The sequence below is a fragment of the Pongo abelii genome, chromosome 4 (assembly GCF_028885655.2).
Source record: "Pongo abelii isolate AG06213 chromosome 4, NHGRI_mPonAbe1-v2.0_pri, whole genome shotgun sequence".
NCBI classification, from domain to species: domain Eukaryota; kingdom Metazoa; phylum Chordata; class Mammalia; order Primates; family Hominidae; genus Pongo; species Pongo abelii.
The window spans coordinates 79,280,415-79,307,279 of NC_071989.2; the positions used below are offsets into that span (position 1 = coordinate 79,280,415).

Genomic DNA, 26,865 nt, shown 5'->3' on the forward strand with positions numbered 1-26,865 from the left:
CTTGTGTCCTTGACTGGCTTTGGTATCAGGGTTATGCTGACCTTGTAGGATGAGTTAGGAAGAGTTTTTCCACTTCAGTTTTTTGGAATACTTTGAGAAGAATTAACATTAATTCTTCTTCAAAGATTTGTTAGAATTCAGTGGTGAAGCCACCTAGTCCTGGATTTTTCTTTATGGGGAGACTTTTTGTTGCTGATTTAATCATATTTTTCATTACTGCTCTATTCAGATTTTTTATTTCTTTCTGATTCAATCTTAATCAGTTGTATGCTTCTAGGAATTTATTCATTTCCTTCAGGGGTTCCAGTTTGTTAGAGCATAGTTGTTCATAATAGTCTCTGATGATCTTTTTTATTTCTGTGGTATCATTGTAATGCCTCTTTTTCCATTTCTGATTTTATTTCGATCCTCTCTAATTTTTTTATTAGTCTAGCAAGTGGTTTATTGATTTTGTTCATCTTCAAAACAAAAAACTTTTGTTGATCCTTTTTATTTTTTTAATTCTCAATTTTGTTTAGTCCTGCTTTAATTATTATTCTTTCCTTCTATTAATTTTGAGTTTGGTGTGTTGCTTTTCTAGTCCTTAGGTGCATTGTTAAGTTGTGATTTGAAAACTTCCTGGTTTTTTTTTCCCCTTGAGACAGGGTCTCACTCAGTTTCCCGGGCTGGAGTGCAGTGGCATGATCTCGGCTCACTGCAGCCTCAACCTCCTGGGCTCAAGTGAGGCTCAAGTGATCCTCCCACCTCAGCTTCCCAAGTAGCTGGGACTACAGGCATATGCCAATATACCTGACTAATTTGTGTATTTTCTGTAGAGACAAGGTCTTGCTATGTTGCCCAGGCTGGATTAAACTCCTGAGTTCAAGCAATCTGCCTGCCCTGGCCTCCAAAATTCTGGGATTACAAGCATGTGCCACTGTGCCTGCCCCTTTCTATTTTTTTGATGTAGGCATTTATTGCTATAATCTTGCCTTTTAATACTGCTTTTGCTTTCTTCCACAGGTTTTGGTATGTTGTGTTTCTATTTTCATTTGTTTCAGGAATTTTTAAATTTTATTCTTTTTTTTTTTTTTTTTTTTTTTTTGAGATAGAGTCTCGCATTGTCACCCAGGCTGGAGTGCAGTGGCGTGATCTTGGCTTACTGCAAGCTCTGCCTCCTGGGTTCATGCCATTCTCCTGCATCAGCCTCCTGAGTAGCTGGGACTACAGATGCCCGCCACCATGCCCGGCTAATTTTTTGTATTTTTAGTAGAGTCGGAGTTTCACAATCGTTAGCCAGGATGATCTCAATCTCCTGACCTCATGATCTGCCCACCTTGGCCTCCCAAAGTGCTAGGATTATAGGTGTTTAAATTTTATTCTTAATTTTTTTCTTCTCCCATTGGTCATTCAGGAGCATGTTGTTTAATTTCCATATATTTGTGTAGTTTTAAATGTTCCTCTTATTAATGATTTCTACTTTTATTGCACTGTGGTCAGATAAGATACTTGATACGATTTGCATTAAAAAAATTTTTTTGAGACTTGTTTTGTGTCCTAACATATGGCTAGTCCTGGAGAATGTTCCATGTGCTGATGAAAATAATGTGTATTTTGCAGCTGTTGGGTGAAATGTTCTGTAAATGTCTGTTAGGTCCATTTGCTCTATGGTGTAGTTTTATAGTTTTGTTTTTTCTTTCATAATGGTGGTTATTATCTTTTCATGTCCAGATGTGAGACTGCCTTGAGCATTTCTTGTAAGGTCAGTCTGGTGGTGATGAATTCCCCTAGTTTTTGCTTGTCTGTGAAAGATTTTCTCTTTCATTTTTGAAGAATAGCTTTGCTGGGTATAATATTCTTGGCTATCAGGTTTTTTTTTTTTTTTTTCTATCAGTACTTTGAATATATAATCTAATTCTTTCCTGGCCAGTAAGGTTTCTGCTGAGAAATCCACTGTTAGTCTAATGGAGAGTCCCTTATATGTGATTTGATGTTTTTCTCTGGCTGTTTTTAGAATTCTTTCTGTCTTTGACTTTTGGCAATTTGACTATAATGTCCTTTGAAGAGAATCTGTTTGGGTTGAATCTGTTTGGAGTTCGTTGAGCTTCCTGCATCTAGATGTCCATATCTCACTCAAGACTTGGGAATTTTATAGTATTATTTCATTAAACATGTTTTCTATATCTGTTCTCTTCTCCTTCTGGAACACTGAATCGAATATGAGTATTTGTTTGCTTAATAATGTCCCATAAATCCTGTAGGCTTCCTTCATTCTTTTTTATTCTTTATTCTTTTAGTGTTATTTCAAAAGATCTGTATTCAAGTCCAGAAATTCTTTCTTCTGCTTGGTCTGGTCTGTGGTTTGAGCTCTCAATTGTATTTTAAAATTTCATTTATTGAATTCTTCAGCTTTAGGATTTCTGTTTTCTTTTTATATCTATCTCTTTGTTGGATTTCTCAGTCAAATAATAAACTGTTTTCCTGATTTCACTGAATAGTCTATCTGTATTCTCTTGTATCTCACTTAGTTTCTTTAAGATTATTATTTTGAATTCCTTTTCTGTCATTTTGTATATTTCCTTATGATTGGGTCTGCAATAGAAGAATTATTGTGTTCCTTTGGAAGCATGGTATTTCTTTGCTTTTTTATGTTTGATGTGTTTTAGAGTTGATTTCTATACATCTGGTGGAATAGTCGCTTCTTCCAATTTTATGGAGTAAGTTTCACAGGGAAAGACTTATTCATATATATGGGTCTTGGGTGTTGGTTGGAGTGTGTTGGCTTTGGTTCTAGGTGGACACAGTCGTGTAGTCTCTGTGTAGTTTCTTCAGCTGCAATCCACACTAGCAATGCTTATGAGTGTCTCAGTGGCCTAGGCTGAGAGAGTTTGTGATGGTGGTGGTATGGCTTTGTTGGGGGGTGGGCTCTCTGGGTCACTGGGCTATTTCTCAGGTTAGGGGCACATGTGTGCACACAGCAGGTCAGCCAACTTGGGGTCTGGCTTGTTGGGGTTGGGACCATGGGGCTATTACACTGGCAGGGGCATGGGCATGTGGTTTCTAGGTCAGCCTGAGAGTGTGTCTGCCAGGAGAAGCCTCTAGAACTGTTTCTCAGGCCCAGGACATGGCTGCATAGCTTCTTGGCTAGCCTGGATGCATGTCTGTTGAGGCTGGCCCATGGGATGTTTCTCAGGCCTGGGATGAGGGTGCACAGCTGCTCAGTCAACCTTGGGGTATGCCTGTGAGGCACAGCCCATGGGGCTGTTTCTCTGGCCTGGGACACAGGTGCACGGCTGCTCAGCTGGCCTGGGAACACGTCTTCTGGGCATGGACTGTACAGTTGTTTCTCAAGCCTGAGATGTGGGCATAAGACCTTTGGGCAGGCTAGGGATGTGTCCAAGGCGGGCAGGTGGATGCCACTGGGCTGTTTCTCAGGCCCTGAGCACAAGCATGAAACTACACCACTGGCTTTGGGGGTATATCAGTTTCTTGGTAACTCAGGGACTTCTCTCACTCAGGGGAGGACACACAGTAGTTTGGCTAGCTCAATGGTGGTTTTGTCCTGGGTGGGACTGGCAGACTATTCCTCTAGCTGGAAGTGTATGTATATGGGTTTGTTCCCTGGTGTGTAGGACCAGAGTCTCAGCTGATGATCGGCTCAGGCTGGGGTTGTGGCATTCAGCCACCTATGTGGGCAAGATGCAATGAAGATGGAGCCCCAGTGTTGGACAGGTACAGTAGCTACTGGCCCCCAGGGAGGGCACACTCCAGAGGTGGCTCTGGTCTCAACATGGCACCATGTTGCTGTAGCTTGGCTCACAGGGGCTGGATGGTGTGTGGAGAGTGCACACCTTGTGCTCCTAATGCAGAACACTGTAGCTGTGTGAATTCCTGGCAGCTCTCCAAACTGGGCCCAGGGCTTTTGAGGACTGTGGGTTTCTCCTGTTGTAAGAACTGTAAGTGTTTTCAGTGGCAACAGGGGCTGGTGGCATTCTTCTGCTTACCCTTTCCCTGCAAGGAGAACTACCTCCTGTCTCTGGGCCAACTTGATCTGGGTGAAAGAGATGGGGCTGCATGGAGGTGCCTCCACTCCCACTGCACTCCAGTGCTGTCTCTTCTACACTCCAGTCATATCTTAGCTGTTTATTCATTGCCTTGGTCCTTTTTCTTGGCAGAGATGAATGCCAACTCTCTCTATTCAGCCATCTTGCTGATATCATTCTGATTTTCTTTTATGAAGAGCTCCTGCAAATCTGTGAAAAATATATAAACAGATCAGTATAAAAATGGCATATAATACAAATGAACTAGTCACAAAAGAAAAAATATTAATAAATAGTATATACAATAGAGTCTGTTTAAGAAACAAAAAGTGAAAGTGAAAGCAATGAGATATTATTTCCATTTTTACTTTTTGGTATCAAACTGACAAGTTATCATTTAAAAATTACAATATCCAGCCATGATGGGGATGTTGGCAAAACAGGCACTTTAATACATAGTTGAGGGAGGGTTAGCTGCTACATCATTTCCTGATGATACTATGACTAAAGCCTTAAAAGTATGCCTTATGGAACTCATCCTAAAGAAATAATCAGAGTTACGGCCAAATATATATGCAGAAGGATGTTCATCATAGAATTTTTATAATAATGACACCACCTAACATATTGATATAGTGGATTTGTTAAGTAAGTTATGGTCCACCCATGTGATGGACTACTATATAGCCATTAAAAATCAAATGTACCACCTTAGAAAAATGTTTACAAAATAATTTACTAAGTGACAAAGTTATATATAAAATAAAATAAAATATAGAGTATGTTATCAGTTTTGTAAAAAAAATGTGCATATATGTATAACTGTATATCTGCATATATGGGCAAAGAAAAAAGACTAGAAGGACATACAATGTTAATGTATTAGTCTGTTCTCACATTACTGTAAGGAAATACCTGAGACTGCATAATTTATAAAGAAAAGAGGTTTAATTGGCTCATGATTCTGCAGGCTGTATAGGAAGCTTGGTGGCTTCCGTTTCTGGGGAGGCCTCAGGAAGCTTCCAATCATGGCAGAAGGCAAAAGGGGAACAAGGTACTTCACATGGCTCGAGAAGGAGGAAGAGAGATGGGGGAGGTGCCACACACTTAAACAACCAGATCTCATGAGAACTCACTATCACAAGAACAGCACCAAGGGGATGGTGCTAAACCATTTATGAGAAAACCACTCCATGATCAAATCACCTCCCACCAGGCCCACTTTCAGCAAAGGAGATTACATTTCAACATGAGATTTGGATGGGGTCACAGATCCAAACCATATCAGTTAATAATAGTTACCTCTGAGTGTGGATTATAGTGTTTTCCAAATTTTCTGCATGACATATATCAGTTTTGTAATTTGAAAAGGAAAACAAATATGAAAAGAAAAAATATGAGGGAGATATGAAGAAAATCTTGGGACTCCATGACTCGGTTTACCTCTACTCTCAGGTTTTGGGTTTCAAGTTTACATATAAATTTAGAAAATTGCAAGCATATAGTGTGGCCTGATATTGTGGCAGCACCTTATACTATAACAAATAGATGTTTAAAGCCTGTGAGCTTCTAGGCCACTCTTTTGAAAAGTTGTTTTTCAATATGATACATTCTTACTACTAAGAAATTCATTCTGGTGTCACTTGGGTCACTAGTTACCCACGAAAATTTATATTAGTGTAGATTTTTATGTCACGTAGCCAGAAGGAAAACACTGAGAATAAATGCCGCTCTTTCCCCAGTCAATTCATCCTTGTGCAAAATAAGCCCCCAAAAAGAGGATTTAAGGGCCTCTCATCATTAGTCCCATGAGGTCTCTATCTCCATTCCCTTCTTCACTTTCGGTGACAATTCAAGGCTAGCCTAGCAAGCCCACACTTTCTCACCAAATAAAGACACACTCCTTACCAGGGGGTGGGTCTGGCAGCTGGAGCTGTTTTATCAATAGTCTTTTTGAGTCTCTGAAAAACAATTTAAGCTGGTTGCAGTATTTCATCAAAACTGTTCAATACCAGTGACTGGGGGCCTCAGCGGATGGTATATCCATAATTCATAACGCCATCTAAATTGGAGAGAGGAGACACTATAATCTCAGAATCCTTTTTAAGGGAGAGGAGAAATCTTAGAACATGCTTAAAACAAGTACAGTTGAAGCCTTTGTTACAGATGGGTTTTTATCTTTCTAGGAGATGGAAAAGGCTAAGTCAGTGACAACGAAGCTAAATATTTCTCGTTATAATACAAAGGAGAACAATGCATGGTTACTACTGACTAATTTATTTTATTCAATGGAATAAACCAGAATGACTAACATTGTTTTAATTTATGCATCCAGTGAGGCCCAGGATATTGATATGTAAAAGCACTTAAACATACACTGTTATGGGCCAGGGCTGTCAAGAGCTGTTTTGAATCAGAAAGAACTGGAAATATGCATGTAGAAAGAGAGCTACCCAACAGCCCAGCTCTATAAATAGTTCTGAGTGAGCCTGGCTTGTGGCTCTGGTTGGCCTGAGTCCCAAACTCCTCCCTGGGGACTAAACCCAGGAGAAATGAGACAGAAATGAAACTTGGGCATTTGTCTCGCTGCTTCCCTGGTCACCATAGATTTCTCAGGAAAAGCCTATTTGCTGTCTGTAAATATTTCCTCTCCCCTTCCTCTTCCCGGCCTTCCTAAAAACAAAGCAAAACAAAACACATAAATAAAATTCCAAAACACAAAAATAAATAAAGCAAAGCTTTCCCAGTTACTCTTGGCGTTAGTTACTAAGCACTGGAGATTTACAGCCTACTTATTGGTAATCTTTAAATTCATGTTTCAGGAATCCCTGAAAAGTGATTTGGGTAAAAGAATGCAGTGAGGAAACTGTAAGAATGATCCTATGTTTCTTAGTTTTCTTTCCTCTGGCTCTACTTTATTTAACCCTCACAGTGCTCTGTGGAAGGTATTATTAGATTGGTGCAAAAATAATTACGGTTTTGACATGAAAAGTAATGGCAAAAACTGCAATTACTTTTGTACCAACCTAACAGGATGCCTGTGTGATGGGTGAGGGAAGTGAAGCTCAGAAAAGTGCAATGCCTATCAAAGGTGGACCATTTCATCATCCCACCCAGCTGAGTGGTCCTCCCACTACACCAGTGATCGGTCAGTTACAGGCAGCTGCAGACCTCCCTCAACTCTACTACCCATAGCCTCCACTTATGTGATACACATGCCAAAAAGTTTACTGAAAAGTTGTTGTACCAAGTTCCCCTAGATCACTGTAGTTTTCAAACCTTTTTCCTTCATTATGACCTGCTTCACATACTGGTGAACAGATGGCCCGGTGGGTCAGTGTGAGGCGCTTGTGAAATCTAGGCCATCGGTTTCATGATCAACACACATTAGCTAGTCTTTATGTTGAAGGAGACCAGGATATGCCACCTCAAAATGCACCTCTTTAGTTTAAGGATTATTTTGAGCTGAAGGCAGTTAAAGATCAACATATACAGGAAGAGGCTCTGCTCTCCCTTTATCTGTCTAAAAGCAGAGCATGAGTTTCCCCTGGTGAAGGTGGTATAAGTTCCCCTTTGCTGAACCAAGATGAGGAACATGACCCTTACTGCTGGTGATGGAGAGCCGGCACCAAGTCTGCATAAACAAACCTTACTAAAATAACCCTTATTTTTCATTAGTTCTCTCATGTATTTCCTAGTCACTTTCAGTTAATTTATTGTCCCTGAAGCCCAAGCCCTCTTTCCTTCATTAAGAAGGATATATAGGCTGGGCGCGGTGGCTCAAGACTGTAATCCCAGCACTTTGGGAGGCCGAGGCGGGCAGATCACGAGGCCAGGAGATTGAGACCATCCTGGCTAATACGGTGAAACCCCGTCTCTACTAAAAATACAAAAAATTAGCCAGGCGTGATGGCGGATGCCGGTAGTCCCAGCTACTCGGGAGGCTGAGGCAGGAGAATGGCATGAACCCAGGAGGCGGAGCTTTCAGTGAGCCGAGATCGCGCCACTGCACTCCAGCCTGGGCGACAGAGCAAGACTCCATCTCAAAAAAAAGAAGGATATGTAAGCTCCCTAGTCTAACCACTTCTTTGAGTTTCACTTCTTTTCTGTGAATTTCCAGGAATGTAAAATTTTAAAAACTTAATACATTTATATTTCTTTTCTACTATTAGTCTGCCTTGTGTCAGTCAAATTCACAAGCCCCCACTGACTAAACCGAACAGAGTAGAGGAAAAGTTTCTCCTCTTCAACAACATGTAGTTTTATACACTTACAACTTAATCTCAACAGCTGGGTCATAATGGGCAGAGAGAACAGTACAGTCATGCTTTGCATAACAAAGTTTTGGCCAACAATAGATGACATATATGATGATGGTCCCATAAGATTATAATACCATATGTTTATGGTACCTTTTTTATGTTTAGATCTGTGTAGATACACAAATACTTACCATTGTCTTACAATTGCCTAGTATAGTACAATAATGTGCTGTACAAGTTTGTAGCCTAGGAGCAGTAGGCTGTACCATATAGCCTAGGTGTGTAGTAGGCTATACTCCCTAGGTTTGTGTAAGTACACTCTTTGATGTTTGCACAATGACAAAATCACCGAATAATGCAAGAGACTCCTGACTGTACTAGGATTCAGGGACTATGTTAAGCACTTAAAGCTCTTATAATACTTTTAACATCCCTATGAGGTAGCTACTACAGTATTAGGTTGGTGCAAAAGTGACTGCGGTTTTGCCACTACTTTTAATACCTCCGTTTTATAAATAAGAAAATTGGGGCCTAGAGAGGTTACATAACTTGCCCAATGTCCCACAGCTTATAAGAGGCAGAGGCAGGATTCCCAGCCAGGCAGTCTGACTCCAGAGGGTATGCTCTCCACTACTGTATTACAATGCCTCCAATCCATGTAGATGGACTCATTCCTTACCCTGGCCTGCTCCTAGGTTGAGCTGTTCCTAAACCGACTAGAGACCTGGGCCAGTGTTGGCTTTCTGCCCTTCACTTTCAGCCCCTCTTTCTCCCATCTGCCCACCCTCTCCACTCTTCTTTTTCTGGTTCTTCCCTATTCCTTGCAACAACATTGCTCATCCCTGTGCCTTCCTTGGCCTGGGTTTCAGTTCTGTTTAGGGACTGCACAGTCTACAGCACCATGGACCAACGGTTCCCAAGCCTGGTTGATCATCATATTTTTAGAGGAACTTCAAAAACACGCATACTCCTAGGCCTATAACTTCTGGTGCATTGTCAGCTGTCCAGGTAATGGTATTCACTCAGCTTGGGAAAAAATACCATGATACACAATGGTCAGCGTTCTGGCTGTGATGGTAGTGAAAACGCCTTTAAGAACCTGGCTGAACACAATATAGTTCATCTGGTTCCCTAAAGATAACAATTCTCTGGGAGGCCAAGGTGGGCAGATCACGAGGTCAGGAGTTTGAGACCCGCCTGACCAGCACGGTGAAACCCCATCTCCACTAAAAATACAAAAATTAGCCGGGCATGGTGGCACGTGCCTGTAATCCCAGCTACTCAGGAGGCTGAGGCAGGAGAATCGCTTGAACCTGGGAAGGGGAGGTTGCAGTGAGCCAAGATTGTGCCCCTGCACTCCAGCCTGGGCGACAGAGCGAGACTCTGTCTCAAAAAAAAAAACATAAAAATTCTCCTGTAGCCCTGGTCTCTTGTTTATAGAGAATAGCTGTGTTTCTGCTTCCATGTGTTCCAAAGGACCACTATTAGTGCTGTGACACCTGGAAAACATCCTATTGTCTTAGGATGAGTGTTTGAAATGTGAAACACTCTTGGGCTGTGAATCCTTCCATGATATGTTAGTCCTTGGAAGGAGAATTGGAACTGGTAATGGTACTTAGTGGAGAGCTACTGCTAATGATGCAGAGCTGTTAGATATTGTAAACATTTAATTAGCTAGTCCTCCAGAGACCTCTCTGGAAATAGGTAATTAAACAAACAATTTAAATGCATTTTAAAGATGAGAGTCATTTCAGGATGAATAAATTCTGAAAACCTATTGTACAACATGGTGACTATAGTTAATATAATGTATATTTAAAAATTGCTAAATTTTAATAACAATAATAATGCATTATATATTTGAATTCTTTTTGCACCACAAAAAATAAGTATGTGACATGGTTGGTATGTCAATTGGCTCAATTTAATAATTTCACAATATATGCATATATCAAAAGATTACATCGTACACTGTAAATATATACAATTTTTATATGTCAATTTAAAAAAACAGAGTCATTAAAGGCAATGTTTTCCCCTTTGAATCTAACTTTAAATAAGGAAGTTCATAAATGCATCCTGTGTTTTGAACTAATGAATCTGCCGTCAACACCTGATTAGCTGCTACTTCTGATAAAGTTAATTCTGCTGATTTCTGGAAGACTTTTTTAGAGACAAATAGTTTCTCTGAGGTTCCTTTAAGTTCTCGTCACTCAAAGCTTGGATGTTATGTTAAATTTTTCCACTTTGATCCATCCGGGCCATGGATTGCAGGCCGCAAGGAGCAGAAACTGTTTATGCACAAGACAAGTGTGTCCTTGGTACTTCATGAATCTCAAAAGAGGATTGACTGGGGTGATGGTGGTAGTATAAATGTTATGTGTAAGTCCTCCATTTTAACTGTGACACTTCACAACACAACTGAAACAATCTGAATATGTAAAGAAGCTGGAGATTATCTGCCAAGGCGGGGGGTCTCTTCCAGATTACTGATGGAAAAATCATCTTCCTTTTTGTAGTTAGGAGTACACACACACAAGTGTGCATGCATGCGCACACATGGTCAGCGATCTTCAACCACGTAAAAAAATAGGAAGCATTTGTTATGATTTCCCATAAGACAAAATATGGGAAAGTGGGCTTGCATTGCAATGGAGGCATTAAAGTTAAACTAGGAAACACCAAGGTTAGGAAACACCAAGGATTCTACAGAGAGTTTGCAGACTCAAACTGATTTAAAAAATGATGAAAAAGGCTGGGCGCCGTGGCTCACGCCTGTAATCCTAGCACTTTGAGAGGCCGAGGTGGCCAGATCATGAGGTCAGGAGATCGAGACCATCCTGGCTAACATGGCGAAACCCCATCTCTACTAAAAACACAAAAAATTAGCCGGGCGCGGTGGCGGGTGCCTGTAGTCCCAGCTACTCGGGAGGCTGAGGCAGGAGAATGGCGTGAACCCGGGAGGCGGAGCTTGCAGTGAGCCGAGATCGCGCCACTGCATTCCAGACTGAGCAACAGAGCGAGACTCCATCTCAAAAAAAAAAAAAAAAAAAAAGTTGAAAAGAACGTGCAGCTTTGAGACACTCAAAATATTTGCTAAATGGTATTGAAATAAAGATGGCATGGATTCATGTGAAAAGAAGAAACACAACAACAATAAGAACATAGTTCTTTTAGTTACAAGGACCCTCTGGGATAGCAGTAATGCCTGTTTTTGAGTCTTACTGCTGCCACTGGTTTGGATGAGTTTTTGGAACCTCTCTTAACTTGATTTACACTTCTACTAATTGGTAATAAAAATAATACTTCATAGAGTAGTTATTATGTAAGTAAAGTACTTAATGCAGTATGAGGCACTTTTCCTTTAGTTTTATATACCATTGATATTTACATATGTATTTACATGTTTATGCATATATATGTAATCTCCATAGTCATGCATATGGATTAGATGTGACTACTATCCCAAATGGCTTGCATGCACTTCCGTCTAGAATTGGGGAGAATGAATTGACTAACATCTTGGCATCCCTCTGAGCCCCATGATTCCATAGTTCTGTGAAGATTCTTTAATGAGTATTCAATTTTATGCAAGAAAAAGCCAGGTTGTCTCCCAGATTGTCCAGAAGGGTGCTCAAATAAGAGACATTGCATACAGCTACCTAATCCTATTAGATTACTTGACATTTTGGGATGAGCAATAAGTTGATAAATGAGAAGGACTGGTCACTGACATGGTTATTAATGAAGAAACCTACCATCTTGATGGTGATGAATCTTGATGAGGGAAAAGAAATCACCTCTGGGCAAAACCTGCAAACGTGCAGTTACTGCTTGATTATTGCCTCTGCATTTTCCTAAGCTGGTGTCAAAGAGGAAACTTGGAGATTTAAACCTAGATAAACGTCATGCAAAGATGAGCCCTGAAGCCATAGTATCTGAGAGTTTGGCTTAAGGCAGAACAACCCAGCGCCGTAAAGGTTATTGTTGGGCTGCCTTTTTCTCCCAGCCCTCCAGAGACAGGTCAGAATGGAAAAACGCAATCATATGTTTAGCCTTGCAAGGTTTTAGTAGGAAAATTCTGCAACTGAAAGCCCCATCACTGACAGTGTTTTGACATGAAGTTTCACGTAATTGGAAAAGGCATTACAATTTTCTGCCCATGGAATGCTTCTGAATATAACTAGCCATGTGACTTAGAAGGCGGTCTTAGCAAGTGTGCAAGCATCTCTGTTGCTAAAGACAAAGAAGAAACCACTAGTATTACTCAACACACATTACAGTCAGGTGGAAAGGAATACCAGGGGTCAGTAGCTTGAGTCTCCTGTCTCAAGGCAAGTCTGCTTTTCAGACCAGGCCAAAGCACAATGTTCAATTATATTTCCTGGTCAGCTTCCCTAATAGCCAATAAAACAGGTGCTCGTCCAGACTACTTAAGACTAGAATTGTGGTTACTCCTTATCTGTGTTTTGTAATTTCTAAGATTCCTTCTATTGGAGAAATACTGCCCAGGGAAATGCAGAGAATAGTTTCTTTGATACCAGACCATGAAAATATGTTTCTCTGGAGCTAGGGATTAAAACCTCACAGTATTTGTAGACTTGTGGCATCATTTTATCTGTTACCTCCACCCACATGTCACAGCCAAACAGGCCTCTCTTCCTTTTGCCAACTTGCCCACTCCCAGGCCTTTTCTGTTTAATTCTGGGAAACCTGGCAAAGAAAAGGATGACCCTTGAAGCAAATGATATGCTGAAATGTTCTGGGTGGGAGCTGCCTGAGGAGTGGGCCAAAAGAACTCACAGATCTATGGCTTGAGGGAAAGATGGGAAAATAGAGGCAGGTTCCTTTCCCCTCTCCAAACCATTTTGATCCAAGAACATTATGAACTTGGTAACTAGATATGCTTTTAGAAGACAGCCCTTCTATTTTAGAAATGGATTTTCTAGCTGCTTTAAAATCAGCATAGCTGTACACCAAGTAAATCAATGAAAAGTACTTTGTGTGCCAATTTGTGCTAGAGATACAGAGCTCCTTCAGCAACTACCAGTGCTAAAGAGATCACCTGCTTTCCACATGTGGTGAAACTAGGATTACCTTTCAGGTATGCATGTGGGCTATGGCTTTAGAGGAGGGTTCTTATCCTATACTTCCATGTTGATACAATGGTATGTTTCTTCTAAGTGTAGGGGAACCCCACTCAATAGAGTAGTCCATCTCCCAATCTTTTCATCACCCACATGTGTTCCCAAATATGCTTCTATCTATAATAGTGGCTCACTAGGACAGTAGGGTCTATATTTGTGTGTGTGTGTGTGTGTGTGTGTGTTGGTATATTAGTTTTCTAGGACTACTGTAACAAATGAATATACACTGGTAGCTTAAAAGAATAGGCGTTTATTGTCTCACAGTTCTGCAAGCTAAAATTCTGAAATCAAGGTCGGGATCATGCTCCCTCTGAAGGCTCTAGGGGAGGATCCTTCCTTGCCTCTTCTAGCTCCTGGTGCTTGCTGGCAATCTTTGGTGTTCCTTCGCTTGTAGATGCATCATTTCAATCTCTGCCTCTGTCTGCACTTGGAATTCTCCTGTGTCTGTATCTAAATTTCCCTTTTCTTATGACACCAATCACTAGATTAGGGCCCACCCTAATTCAGTATGGCTTCATTTTAATGTGATTATATCTTCAAAAACCTTAGTTCCAAATAAGGTCACATTTACAGATACTAGTGTTTAGGATTTGAACATATCATTTTAAGGGACATAATTCAACCCACAGCTATCATCAGCAGCTACCCTCCAGGACAGGGAATGACCTCTGTGTCCCTTCTCTGACGCATGAGATAGGCATTCGGGAGATGAAGCTGCTCTGGAGGCAGACTCTGGCTCTTTGCCTGTCTCCTCCACCCCTCCTGTTTTACTCTGCTACCGCCACTCCAGCTGTCTTTGGAAACCTGCTAGGTGTTCTTCCATAGAGTTCTAGACAGGCAGTAGTAACCAAAGCCCCTTTTCCAAAATCCATCCAAGACCGCCACACCCTGTCTCCTGGGTTTTGTTCCCAGAGGTGTTCCTGTGTCTAATCCTTGTCTTTGCCTTCCACTTTTCCTTTCCCCACCCCTCAGAGGTGGCAGACGGGGCGGGCTTTCCCTTTCTTCGAGCCTGTCAGAGACCTCCCTTACGCTACATTCTCCTAACTTCCTGCGCTAGTATTCACCTTCACCTTCCTTGGGGTCATAATGTCAGATAGGACACACAGAGAGAAACAACAAAGGGAAGAGCTCAAACTCTTATCCCTACCACACAGGCATGAGTGTATCATGTCAAGTCCAAGTCTAGGCACAGAGAGCTGAGGATGACAATTGCAGCTTTTCTTCTGTCAACCTTAGCTACTGTGGCTTTTTCTTCCTCCCTACTCCTCTTCCCTTCCTCTTCCTAGACAGCTCTCTGTTTTTCATGTATTTATTTATTTATTTATTTATAAAGCAGCAGAATGCTAAATGTAAAAGAGATGAAAGCAAGGCTGCTCTAGTTGTAATGGAGGTGGAAGCCAGAACCGCACCCCTATCTCATAGCTTTGGAGTATTTCCCTCACACTCTCATCTCTTTAGAACACAGCTCGAAAATCATAGCAATAAGAGGCACTGATTCTCATATTCCATACCTGGAACTTGTTACTATAAATAAAACAGGTATGTTACCATGACAACCTGACTGTCTGTTTAAATTGTTCCTTATAGACCAAATTAGCCAGGATCAGTAGTGCTTCCTGAATGCAGAATTACTTTCCTGTTGCAACAAAAGTTTGAACAAATTATAGAATAAGCCACTTGGGGAAACAAGGCATGAGTTGATGCAATTAAATTGCTGTCTGCAGCTCCTCTTCAACACCCATCCGAGGCTGTTCCTTCGTGCTGCAGAGTTCCCAGGCTTGCGCTCTCCAGGCTGCTGTGTTAGTCACTGCTCACTTCTGTGGCCTCTTCCCTGGCAGGCTCTTCCTGCTGCTCTGCATGTGTCATTAGAAAGGACACTTCTGTCTGTAACATCCTGCTCCTCCAGGTTCAGCTGTCATGTGACAAGATGCTGTCCTTGGAGATGGACAGATTTTAAATGACACTCCCTAAGCAGGCTTGCGGAAACAGACCTCAGAGCAGATGCAGGCCCAGGCCTCACCCCAGCGAGGAGCTTGTTAAGGGGCATGAGTTAACCCTGAAGCCAGTGATAGTCAGCCCATTGTCCCCCAGGACATGAGAGCCAAGAATTCCTTCCCTAAGCAAAACCTGGGGAGAAGTTCAAGGAGGATGGCGATGCTGAGCTTGGCTGCATTTTTGAGTAGGAAGAGTGGAATATGGCCTCCCCTCATGATCTGAGAGTCTAGACAGGATCCCATATTATCTTCCAACTGAACTTGTGCCCGCGATTTTGTGTCTTTTACTTAAAATGCAGATACTGCTGGGAAGGGCAGCAATTTAAACTAATTTCCACTATGGTGTCAGGCTGGAGTCTTGCTGGGCAGTATGGGGAGAGAAGGGGACACCTAAAATGTCCCATGCATTTTACCAACATCTTTATTTAGTCCTCACAACAATCTTATGAGGTCTAATCTGTGGCTTTGGGTTCTTTTCTCATTATGTTCTCTTTATTATACAAAAATAGTTAATGCCTCTGCCTTGCTGTAGAGGTGACCCAATGTTTTGGGTTGGGACAAAGACAAGCTTGGGTTCCAATTCCAGTTCTGTCACCCTCTATGAGCTATGAGACTTTGGAGAAGTTATTTGCTCTTTTTGAATCTGTTATTTGACGTTTGTCATTTGATCAAATCAGTCATTTGACGACATTTATGGATGTCTCATCAGAACAATTTATAGTATATATTATTTTGCATAAGATTTCAAGGGTTCAGGAAGCCACTGTAGTTAGGGACTCGTGGTATATGGCAGATCTCGGGATCAGAGTGAAGGGATAAATGGGTCGGGGAGAGGCAGAGCAAGTGGTATCAAAGAATTAAGTGATGTTCTTATCTGGTGTGGGTATCTTTATAAAATTGCCAAAATTAGTCTTTAAGTTATATTTCCTAGTTGGTAAGAGTAACAATAGATTCATTTCAGGTGCTATTTAATACTTTAAAAATAATTTTAAAAGTTCTAATTGTGGTTAACAAATGTAACGTAAAACTTACCACCTTAACCATTTTTAAGTGTTCAAGTCAGTAGTGACAGGTATAGTCACATTTTTGTGCACCCGATCTCCAGACTTTCTTCATCTATATCCATTAAACAACAGCTTCCCATTCCCCCTCCCCTCAGCTCCTGGCAACCATCATTCTACATTCTGTTTCCATGAATTTGATTATCTTAGATATGGCATATAAGTGAAATCATATAGTATCCGTCTTTTTGCAACTGTCTTATTTCACTTAGCATAACCTCCTCAAGGCTCATCTATGTTGTAGCATGTATCAGATTTTCCTTTCTTTTTAAGGTTAAATAATGTTCCATCATCTGTATGTACTATATGTTGTTTATCCATTCATCTGTCAGTGAATATTTGGGTTGCTTCTTCCTGTTGGCTATTGTTGGTGAAGGAACAGCAAAGATTGCCAGCAACCCACCAGAAGCTAGGTGAGAGGCATGGTGCGGATTCTTCCTCACAGTCCTTGGAAGGAACCAACCCTGTTGACACCTTGATCTTGGACTTCCAGCCTACAAAAGTATGAGACAATACACTTGTGTTGTTTAAGCCACCCAGTTTGTGCTACTTTGTTATGGCAACCCTACCAAACTAATACAAAAGGCAATCCAAGCAGCTGGTAATCTTGTTAGCCCCTCAGGAGAAGATGTTTGTGGTCCCCACTCTAGAGCTCCATAACTAACAAAGCTCAGGTCTTTTCTCTTCCTTTGCTTCTCCAGGTATCATTTTATCTCTCTACATGTCGTCTCCACCCATATTTCCAGTTTGAATTCCTGAGAAAGAGAAACTGATGGGCAGGCTCTGTATGTTGGCTATCTTTAGGGCAAGTGCCTGTCCTTGATCCAATTAGTTGGGTCCAGGGTCACCAGGCTCTTGGGATAGCAGGATAGGGATATATGCACAGAAGGAAACATGTTTAAAAGAATTTTTGCATGAAAACCATTCTGAGGCTTGGCCTGCCCAGTACAATAGACGACATATACATGGTATTCCATCATGGGCTTAGCTTGATTCGTACAACCTCATCCTACTTGCTGCCAATGCTTTAGGAAAAATTAGTCAGTTTAATGCCAGGTTATATTGTGGTAACATATTAAGTCTAAAATATCAGTAATTAATGCAGCAAATGTTTATTTCTCACACACAGTACACGTGCAATAAGGGTCATGGGGGTTTCTGCCGTATACAGTCGCTTGGGGGATCAGGCTAACAGAGGCTTTACTAACTTGTACTTGCATCACTGGTAACACAGGGCCTCCTTGGCTGTCCATAAGAGAGGAGAGAGACACGAGAATCTGACTTCATTTCCTCAGGCGGGAAGTGACATATATCTCGTCCACCCTCTTTTCATTGGTAAGACCTAGTCATGTGACCCACTTAATTACAAGGAGGCCGAATAATGTTTTCTTCCTATGTGCCGGGGACCAGGAAGAGGAGAACCAGATATTAGTGATCACTAGCAATGTTTGCTTCTACTGTGTAGTTCTAATGTGTAGTTTTTATGTGTGCATATGTGTGTATATGTTTCATGGAAAGAAGTTTATAATCATTTGATTAACAGTACATTGATACTGGAGTGCTTTCTGGGCTGTGATAGACCTAAGACTGACTAAAGGATATGTAACATTTTCCTAAGCATCAGTTATAACTGTCTCTTTCTCTCATTCAAGAGAGGATGTTACAATCCAAGGGGGTGCAATTACAGGGATAATTCTGAATCCACTCTAATTCAATTTTTAAGGTAAATCATTCACAAAGTTCAATACTTTAGGAATTACTTGATTAAAATTATTTACCTCTCATTTCATAATTAATCAAGCTGTGTTTTGTATTACATGCTTGAAAAATCACCACTCTAAATCTTGGTAAGAGGTAAAAGAATAACCAGGAGTTGATGATTTTGAAAGAGTATAAAGAAAAAATATTCTGACACTTGTTAAAAGGGTAAGGAAGACTTTACTCAGGTCTACTGCAATAGGTTTCAAGACTATTGCAACAGGGAAGACTGATCAGGCTCAACTCTGAATACTGCTAGGATAGATGAGGATTTACAGCCAATGAGCAGAGACGGGGTCGATAGATGGAAAATGACTAAGGATGAGGAGATTCTTGCTAAATTGCCTTAAGGTTCTTGTTGAAGGTGGGCCAGGGTGATGAGATATAAAGGTTTTGGGGTTCTCACTAAATTGACTTAGCAGGATTCTTGTTTTTCTTTCCTTTCCTTCTTTTTCCTCAGTGCTCTGTATCTCTGATCTTTAACACACACTCACTGACATGGAGATGACCAGAGGCTAGATAAATAAGCTTAATAAATAAACATGCTATTATTCCTCCAAGGAGTATAAGAAGCATTCACACTTAAAATGATGACTACAAACTTTTTTCCCCTTCTCACCATTGCATACCAGCAGATTGCAAGTATCCTTCAAGTCGAGTGGTCTACAGCACTCAGCTTATGGAGAGGGTGTGGCACCGCATTATATCATGCTTGGATGTTCAAGTGCTTATCTTCCCTCCTTAGTTATGATCGCAAGGGCTGGAGTCTTCCCTTTCAGCTGTCAGTGTGTAATCATAGAGCTTGGATAGTGTTTGGCACATGGCTAGCCACACTGCAAATGATCATTATTCAATTTGACTCAGAAAATAGCAATTTTCCATCCAAAGGATTGAACCTATGTGCCTGTGTTGGGGTTTATGGCTGCCTCATCAACTAATTTGAGGTACCAAGAGGGCACAAAACAAAGGCACTTGCTGATCCTGGTACAATTTATTAATTTTAAGAAACTCAAAATGGAGGTTAGTTTACATTGCCAAAGTGCTGACTAAAGACCCACAGTCCTTAAAATCTTTTTTTAAGGTAAAAAGTAAAAATTCTTTTTTAAGGGTAGTTCAAATAGTTTTAACTTCTTCCAAAGAAAATATCTGCTTCATTTAAAATTAAATTTAATTAGACAGAGATGACAGAATTTTCCTTTCAGTGACATGGGCACTCCTTTGGAGAGGTTAACCCAAGGAATTCTTTTTACAAACATAAATACTGCACTGGGGTATTGTAGAGGGGTTCTCAATCAGGAGTGAAGATATTTATGTATGTATCTAAACTCTGCCCCCATGACTTCAGTACCTGTACAAGTTGTTAAAGGTCCCCAGCCTTCAAGTTCCACAGCTGTAATATGAGAAGAATTGACTTGATTTGACAAGTTACCTTCTAGCTGTAACATGAGGGAACCAGTTTAAAATTTCTTTGAGTTTTTGGGTTGCTGTTTTCCAGATAGCACCTTGATTTCTAGGTTCTCAGTTTTTGCTGTTTCCTTACTTTTCAGTCTGTCGAGATGTTGAAGTATCATAATTATAGACATTTCTCTTCAGTGTCTCATGATATGAAGTAGATGTAAGTGGTATGTTATTTTAAGAATATGATTTGCATTACACAGACAGATAGATGATAAAGCTATCATGATAGGGAATAAATAGCAATAAGGATGTAGTACCCACAGAGAAAGGAAACAAGCCATGGAGGAAACAGTTGCTTTGTTGGAATGGCTTCTTGCTTTGCTTAACATGGTAATAGATGAAAAAGCTGATAAGAGCATGAAAGAGTCTCTTACTACTGATAATATTGGTGGCAATAGAAAAGAAAGGCCATTACTCTTGAGCAAAAGGTAGATTTATTCATATGCTGGATTTACTAGGTGATGTTAGGTGTTGTAGCCATATATTTATAGCTAAAAATCCTCCCTCTGTCAGTGAAAATTTTATAGAAAAATGTCTTTGATGAGTCTGAAGTTCTGTAGTTTACAGCCTCTTATTTCCAATGAAACAACTATTTTTATAATACATCTTTTATTATGTGTGATTTCTTAAGAATTGTAATTATTGCAGTTGTTGCATTGTGGCAGAATAGACTTCATCTCTCAAGACCAGCTACATAATTTGTGGGGTCTAGTGCAAAAAAAAAATGCAGGACCTTTTGTGTTTTCTTAAAAAATAGAAAATAAATGTTGTTAAAGGTATGCACTAAAATATAAAGCGTTTTCCTTTCTTCCATGGCCTCTCCCTTGACTTGTCATGGCAGTATTTTTTTAAATTGCTATTTAATGTCATTCTAAGTAAAGAAAGATTAAAAATTTAAATTGTTAGCATGAATTTTACAGTTTATCTTTATATGGTGCAATGCTAGTTTTAAATGCAAATATATGAGCATTTAACTGTCATGCATAGTCCCCGAAATTATACAAACTGTATTTCATAGCTCATACATGAATATGTATTTTGTTCTTACCAGAACAATGGAAATGCTACACAAAACTAATTGAACTGCTTTTATTTCACTTATTGATATGTACACATTCTACTAACACTATCTACCTTTGGCTTACTGGTGAGTAAGGAAGGTCTGAAAGAAAAAGAAACTATGTATTGCCCTATCTTTCTTTTCCTTATATGCAATCATTTTCAGAACAAGTGGTTGACTAATACAGAGAAGTAACCTGGGTCAGGAAAAATACGATTGGGTTCCTTGGTGATTTATATTCCTTAGAATGCCATTGCCTTCTTGAGGCATTTGAAGCAAGATCTGATTTGAAATGAAAACATGGTTTCTTGGGGCTGTCAGCACCTTCACTCACTCAGTCGTAGATATAACACGTTCATCTTATATTCCTTTTGAGTCTCACCAAACCCTCACACATTGTAGGTCCACAAGAGGTCTGTGCTGAAAGGGCATCAACAATGATATACGTGAATGCAGTGGTGAGGAATGGTGGCAGACATTCATGTTGTGTGTATGTCCTCTGCTCATGAGAATCCTCCATCATCCTATTGGATTTTACTACAAAATACAATTTTAAAGAGAAAATTATTATTAATAACAAAATGGTAACAGAAAAGCATAAGATGAAAGACTGGGCCCTTTCTTTCCTTAAATTTTTTTTATTTCCATAGGTTTTTGGGTAACAGGTGGTATTTGATAATATGAATAATTTATTTAGTGGTGATTTGTAAGATTTTAGTGTACCCATCACCCGAGCAGTATACACTGAACCCCATTTGTAGTCTTTTATCCCTCGCCCTCTCCCTGCCCTGAGTCCCCAAAGTCCATTGCATCATTCTTAGGCTTTTGCATCCTCGTAACTTAGCTCTCACTATGAGTGAGAAAATATGATATTTGGTTTTCCATTCCTGAGTTACTTCACTTAGAATAATAGTCTCCAATCCTATCCAGGTTGTGTGAATGCCATTAATTCATTCCTTTTTATGGTTAATTAGTATTCTATCATATATATACCATATATATCATATATATAATATATATCATATATAATATAGATCATATAGATCATATATACATATATATCATATATACACATATATCATATGTATCATATATATCATATATACATATATATCATATATATCTCATACATATATATGAGATATATATATCACAGTTTCTTTATCCACTTGTTGATTGATGGGCATTTGGGTTGGTTCCACATTTTTGCAATTGTGAATTGTGCTGCTATAAACATGTGTGTGCAAGTATCTTTTTTGTATAATGACTTATTTTCCTCTGGGTGGATACTTAGTAGTGTGATTGCTGGATTGAATGGTAGTTCTTTAAGGAATCTCCATACTGTTTTCCATAGTGGTTGTACTAGTTTACATTCCCAACAGCAGTGTAGAAGTGTTCCCTTTTCACTGTATCCCTGACAATATCTATTTTTTATTTTTTATTTTTTGATTATGGCCATTCTTAAAGGAGTAAGGTGGTATTGCATTGTGGTTTTGATTTGCATTTCCCTGATCATTAGTGAGGTTGAGCATTTTTTCATATGCTTGTTGGTCATTTGTATATCTTCTTTTGAGAATTGTCTTTTCATGTCCTTAGCCCACTTTTTGATGGGATTTTTTTTTCTTGCTAATTTGTTTGAGTTTGTTGTAGATTCTGGATATTACTCCTTTGTCAGATTTATAAATTGGGAAGATTTTCTCCCACTCTGTGGGTTGTCTGTTTACTCTGCTGACTCTTCCTTTTGCCATGCAAAAGCCCTTTAGTTTAATTAAGTCCCAAGTATTTACCTTTGTTTTTATTGCATTTGCTTTTGGGTTCTTGGTCATGAAATCCTTGCCTAAGCCAATGTTTAGAAGGGTTTTTCCGATGTTAGCTTCTAGAATTTTTATAGTTTCAGGTCTTAGATTTAAGTCCTTGAACTATCTTGAGTTGATTTTTGCATAAGGTGAGAGATAGGATCTGGTTTCATTCTTCTACATGTGGCTTGCCAATTATCCCAGCACCATTCGTTGAATAGGGTGTCCTTTCCCCACTTTATGTTGTTGTTTGCTTTGTCGAAGATCAGGTTGGCAGTAAGTATTTAGGTTTATTTCTGGGTTCTCCATCCAGTTCCATTGGTATATGTGCCTATTTTTATACCAGTACCCTGCTGTTTTGGTGACTATGGTCTTATAGTATAGTTTGAAATCAGGCAGTGTGATGCCTCCAGATTTGTTATTTTTTTCAGTCTTGCTTTGGGTGTGCAGGCTCTTTTTTGGTTCCACATGAATTTTAGAATTTTTTTTTCTAGTTCTGTGAAGAACAATGATGGTATTTTGATGGAGATTGCATTGAATTTGTAGATTGCTTTTGGCAGTATGGTCATTTCCACAATGTTGACTCTACTTATCCATGAGCATGGGATGTGTTTCCATTTGTTTGTTTTGCCTGTGATTTCTTTCAGCAGTGTTATGTGGTTTTCCTTGTAGAGATCTTTCACCTCCTTGGGTAGGGATATTCCTAAGTATTTTATTTTTTTTGCAGCTATTGTAAAAGGGGTTGAGTTCTTGATTTGATTCTCAGCTTGGTCACTGTTGGTGTATAGCAGAGCTACTGATTTGTGTACATTAATCTTGTATCTGGATACTTTGCTGAATTCATTTATCAGTTCTAGGAGTTTTTGGAGGAGTCTTTAGGGTTTTCTAGGTATAGAATTATATCATCAGCAAACAGTGACAGTTTGACTTCCTCTTTACAGATTTTTATGCCCTTTATTTCTTTCACTTGTCTGATTGCTCTGGCTAGGACTTCCAGTACTATGTTGAATAGAAGTGGTGAGAGTGGACATCCTTGTCTTGTTACAGTTCTCAGAGGGAATGCTTTCAACTTTTCCCTATTCGGTATTATGTTGGCTATGGGTTTGTCATAAATGGTTTTTATTACATTGAGGTATGTCAGGACTGGGTCTTTTCTGATCGACTGCAGAAGTCATGTGCCCATAAAGCTCACCCTGACTTCTCTTAAATTGCAATGATAATTGTGCTAATATGAAATTTAATGACATTTATCAAAGAGTTATAAGTATTAGGCTCTGTGCCAAACATTTTTGCATATTTACCTTTTTTTTTTTTTTTTTTTGAGGTGGAGTCTCGCTCTGTCACCAGGCTAGAATGCAGTGGTGTGATCTCAGCTCACTGCAACCGCTGCCTCCCAGGTTCAAGCGATTCTCCTGCCTCAGCCTCCTGAGTAGCTGGGACTAAAGGCACATGCCACCACACCCAGCTAATTTTTGTATTTTTAGTAGAGATGGAGTTTCACCATGTTGGCCAAGATGGTCTCAATCTCTTGACCTCGTGATCCACCCACCTTGGCCTCCCAAAGTGTATTTCTAGCTCACTGCAGCCTTGAACTCCTGGGCTGAAGTAAGTGATTTTCCCACCTCAGCCTCCTGAGTAGCTGGGACTACAGGTGCATACCACTGCACCCACCTTATATATATATATATATATATATATATATATATATATATACTTTTTAGTATATATGGGGGTCTCACTTTGTTGCCCAGGCTGGTGATATTATAGGTGTGAACCAACATGCTTGTCATTTCTTATCATTTTTTGAGTGCATACTATAAGCCCAGACAGTATAAATTGTTAGCATATTGTTATCTGACATCTATTGCCATCTCAGGATATTGAATGTGATGATTGTTGGCGGCAGTTGGGGATGGAGTGGAGGAAGTCGCTGTGGTGATCTATTGCAGGGATCACTCCAGAACTGAGTGGTTCAAAGCAATAACCTTATACATCTACAATTTGAGCAAGAATTGGTGGGAATAGCCAATTTGTGCTTATTTGATATGAGCTGAGGCAAATCAAAAGTAAGAAACCGGTCTTCCTCACTCACATGTGCAACAGATCACACTGGCTGTTGGCTGGGGCCTCAGCTGGGACTGCCTAGAACACCTACATTTGGTCTTTGAGAGGAAGTCACTTTTCTTCCCCAACTTGACTCAGCCCAAATGGGGAGTTCTCTCCTTTTGGGTTTTATATGACCCACTAGTATGGTAACATTGATCAAAAGTTACTTCAAAAGTATTTAAACATTAGACTCCATATAGAACTGTCTGTTCTAAATAATTTTGAGGATGATATAGCCATTCCAGTTTTATTTTGATTTTGAGCATAGTGTATCTATTGTATCCTTTTACTTAGAATTTATTTGTTTTCCTAGTTAACGTGGGTGTATTAGTTTGTTCTCCCACTACTAATAAAGACACACCTGAGGCTGGGTAATTTATAAAGGAAAGAGTTAACTAACTCACAGTTCTGTAGTGCTGGGGAGGCCTCAGGAAACTTATAATCATGGTGGAAGGGGAAGCAAACATATCATCCTTCACATGGCAGCAGGAAGGAGAAGAATGAGAGAAGTGCAGAGCGAAGGAGGGAAAAGCTTCTCACAAAACCATCAGATCTCATGAGAATTCACTCACTATCATGAGAACAGCACAGGGAAACTGTCCCCATGATTCAGTCACCTCCCATGACGTCCCTCCCCCAACATGAATTACAATTTGGGTTACAATTCAAGATGAGATTTGGGTGGAGACACAGAGCCAGACCATATCATTCTGCCCCTCCCCCTCTCAAATCTCATATCCTCATATCTCAAAACACAATCATGCCTTTCCAATAGTCCCCCAAAGTCTTAACTCATTCCAGCATTAACCCAAAAGTTTAAGTTCAAAGTCTCATCTGAGACAAGGCAAGTTCCTTCCACCTATGAGCCTGTAAAATAAAAAGCAAGTTAGTTACTTCCTAAATACAATGGGGGTGCAGGCATTGGGTAAATACACCCATTCCAAGTGGGAGAAATCGGCAAAACAAAGGAGCTACAGGCCCCATGCAAGTCTGAAATCCAATAGGGCAGTCATTAAACCTTAAAGTTCCCAAATGATCTCCTTTGACTCCATGTCTCACATCCAGGTCACACTGATGCAAGAGGTGGGCTACCATGGCCTTGGGCAGCTCCAACCCTGTGGCTTTGCAGTGTACAGCCCCCCACCCCAGCTGTTTTCATGGCTGGCTTGAGGGTCTGTGTCTTTTCCAGGCACATGGTGCAAGCTGTTGGTGAATCTATCATTCTGGGATCTGGAGAATGGTAGTCCTCTTCTCATAGCTCCACCAGGCAGTGCCCCTGTGGGGACTCTGCGTGGGGGCTCTGATCCCACATTTCCCTTTTGCACTGCCATAGCAGAGGTTCTCCATGAGGGCTCCACACTTGCAGCAGACTTCTGCCTAGACATCCAGGCATTTCCATACATCCTCTGAAATCTAGGCAGAGGTTTCCAAACTTCGATTTTTGTTTTCTGTGCACCCGCAGGGCCAACATCACATGGAAGCTGCCAAGGCTGGGGGCTTGCATCCTCTGAAGCAACATCCTGAGTTGTACCTTGGCTCCTTTTAGCCATTGCTGGAGTGGCTGGGATGCAGTCCTGAGGCTGCACACAGCAGGGGGACCCTGGACTTGGCCCAGGAAACAGTTTTTTTCCTTCTGGGCCTCCAGGCTTGTGATGGAAGGGACTGCCATGGAGGTTTCTGACATGCCCTGGGGACATTTTCCCCCTTGTCTTAGTGATTAACATCTGGCTCCTCATTACTTATGTAAATTTCTGCAGCCAGCTTGAATTTCTCGTCAGAAAATGAGTTCTTCTTTTCTATCACATCATGAAGCTGCAAGTTTTCCAAGCTTTTATTTTCTGCTTTCCTTTTAAACATAAGTTTCAATTTCAAACCATATCTCTGTGAATACATAAAACCGAATGCTTTTAATAGCACCCAAGTCACCTCTTGAACACTTTGCTGCTTAGAAATTTCTTCTGCCAGATACCCTAAATCATATTTCCCAAGTTCAAAGTTTCACAGCTCTCTAGGACAGAGGCAAAATGCTTCCAGTCTCTTTGCTAAAACACAGCAAGAGTCACCTTTATTCCAGTTTCCAACAAGTTCCACATCTCCATCTGAGACCACCTTACCCTGGACTTCATTGTCCATATCACCATCAGCATTTTGGTCAAAGTCAATCGATAGGTCTTTAGGAAGTTCCAAACTTTCCCACATCT

General features: G+C 40.3%; 1 long non-coding RNA gene across 1 annotated transcript; it reads right to left on the reverse strand.

Moving 5' to 3' along the window:
• Positions 1-1,912: 1,912 nt before the first annotated feature.
• LOC129059282 (uncharacterized) lies at positions 1,913-16,569 on the reverse strand. The gene is made up of 3 exons (XR_008525075.2): positions 16,458-16,569; positions 5,931-6,084; positions 1,913-4,232 (listed from the first exon to the last, which is right to left on the reverse strand). It is a non-coding gene; the product is annotated as an uncharacterized LOC129059282 (long non-coding RNA).
• Between the last annotated feature and the right edge of the window lie 10,296 nt (positions 16,570-26,865).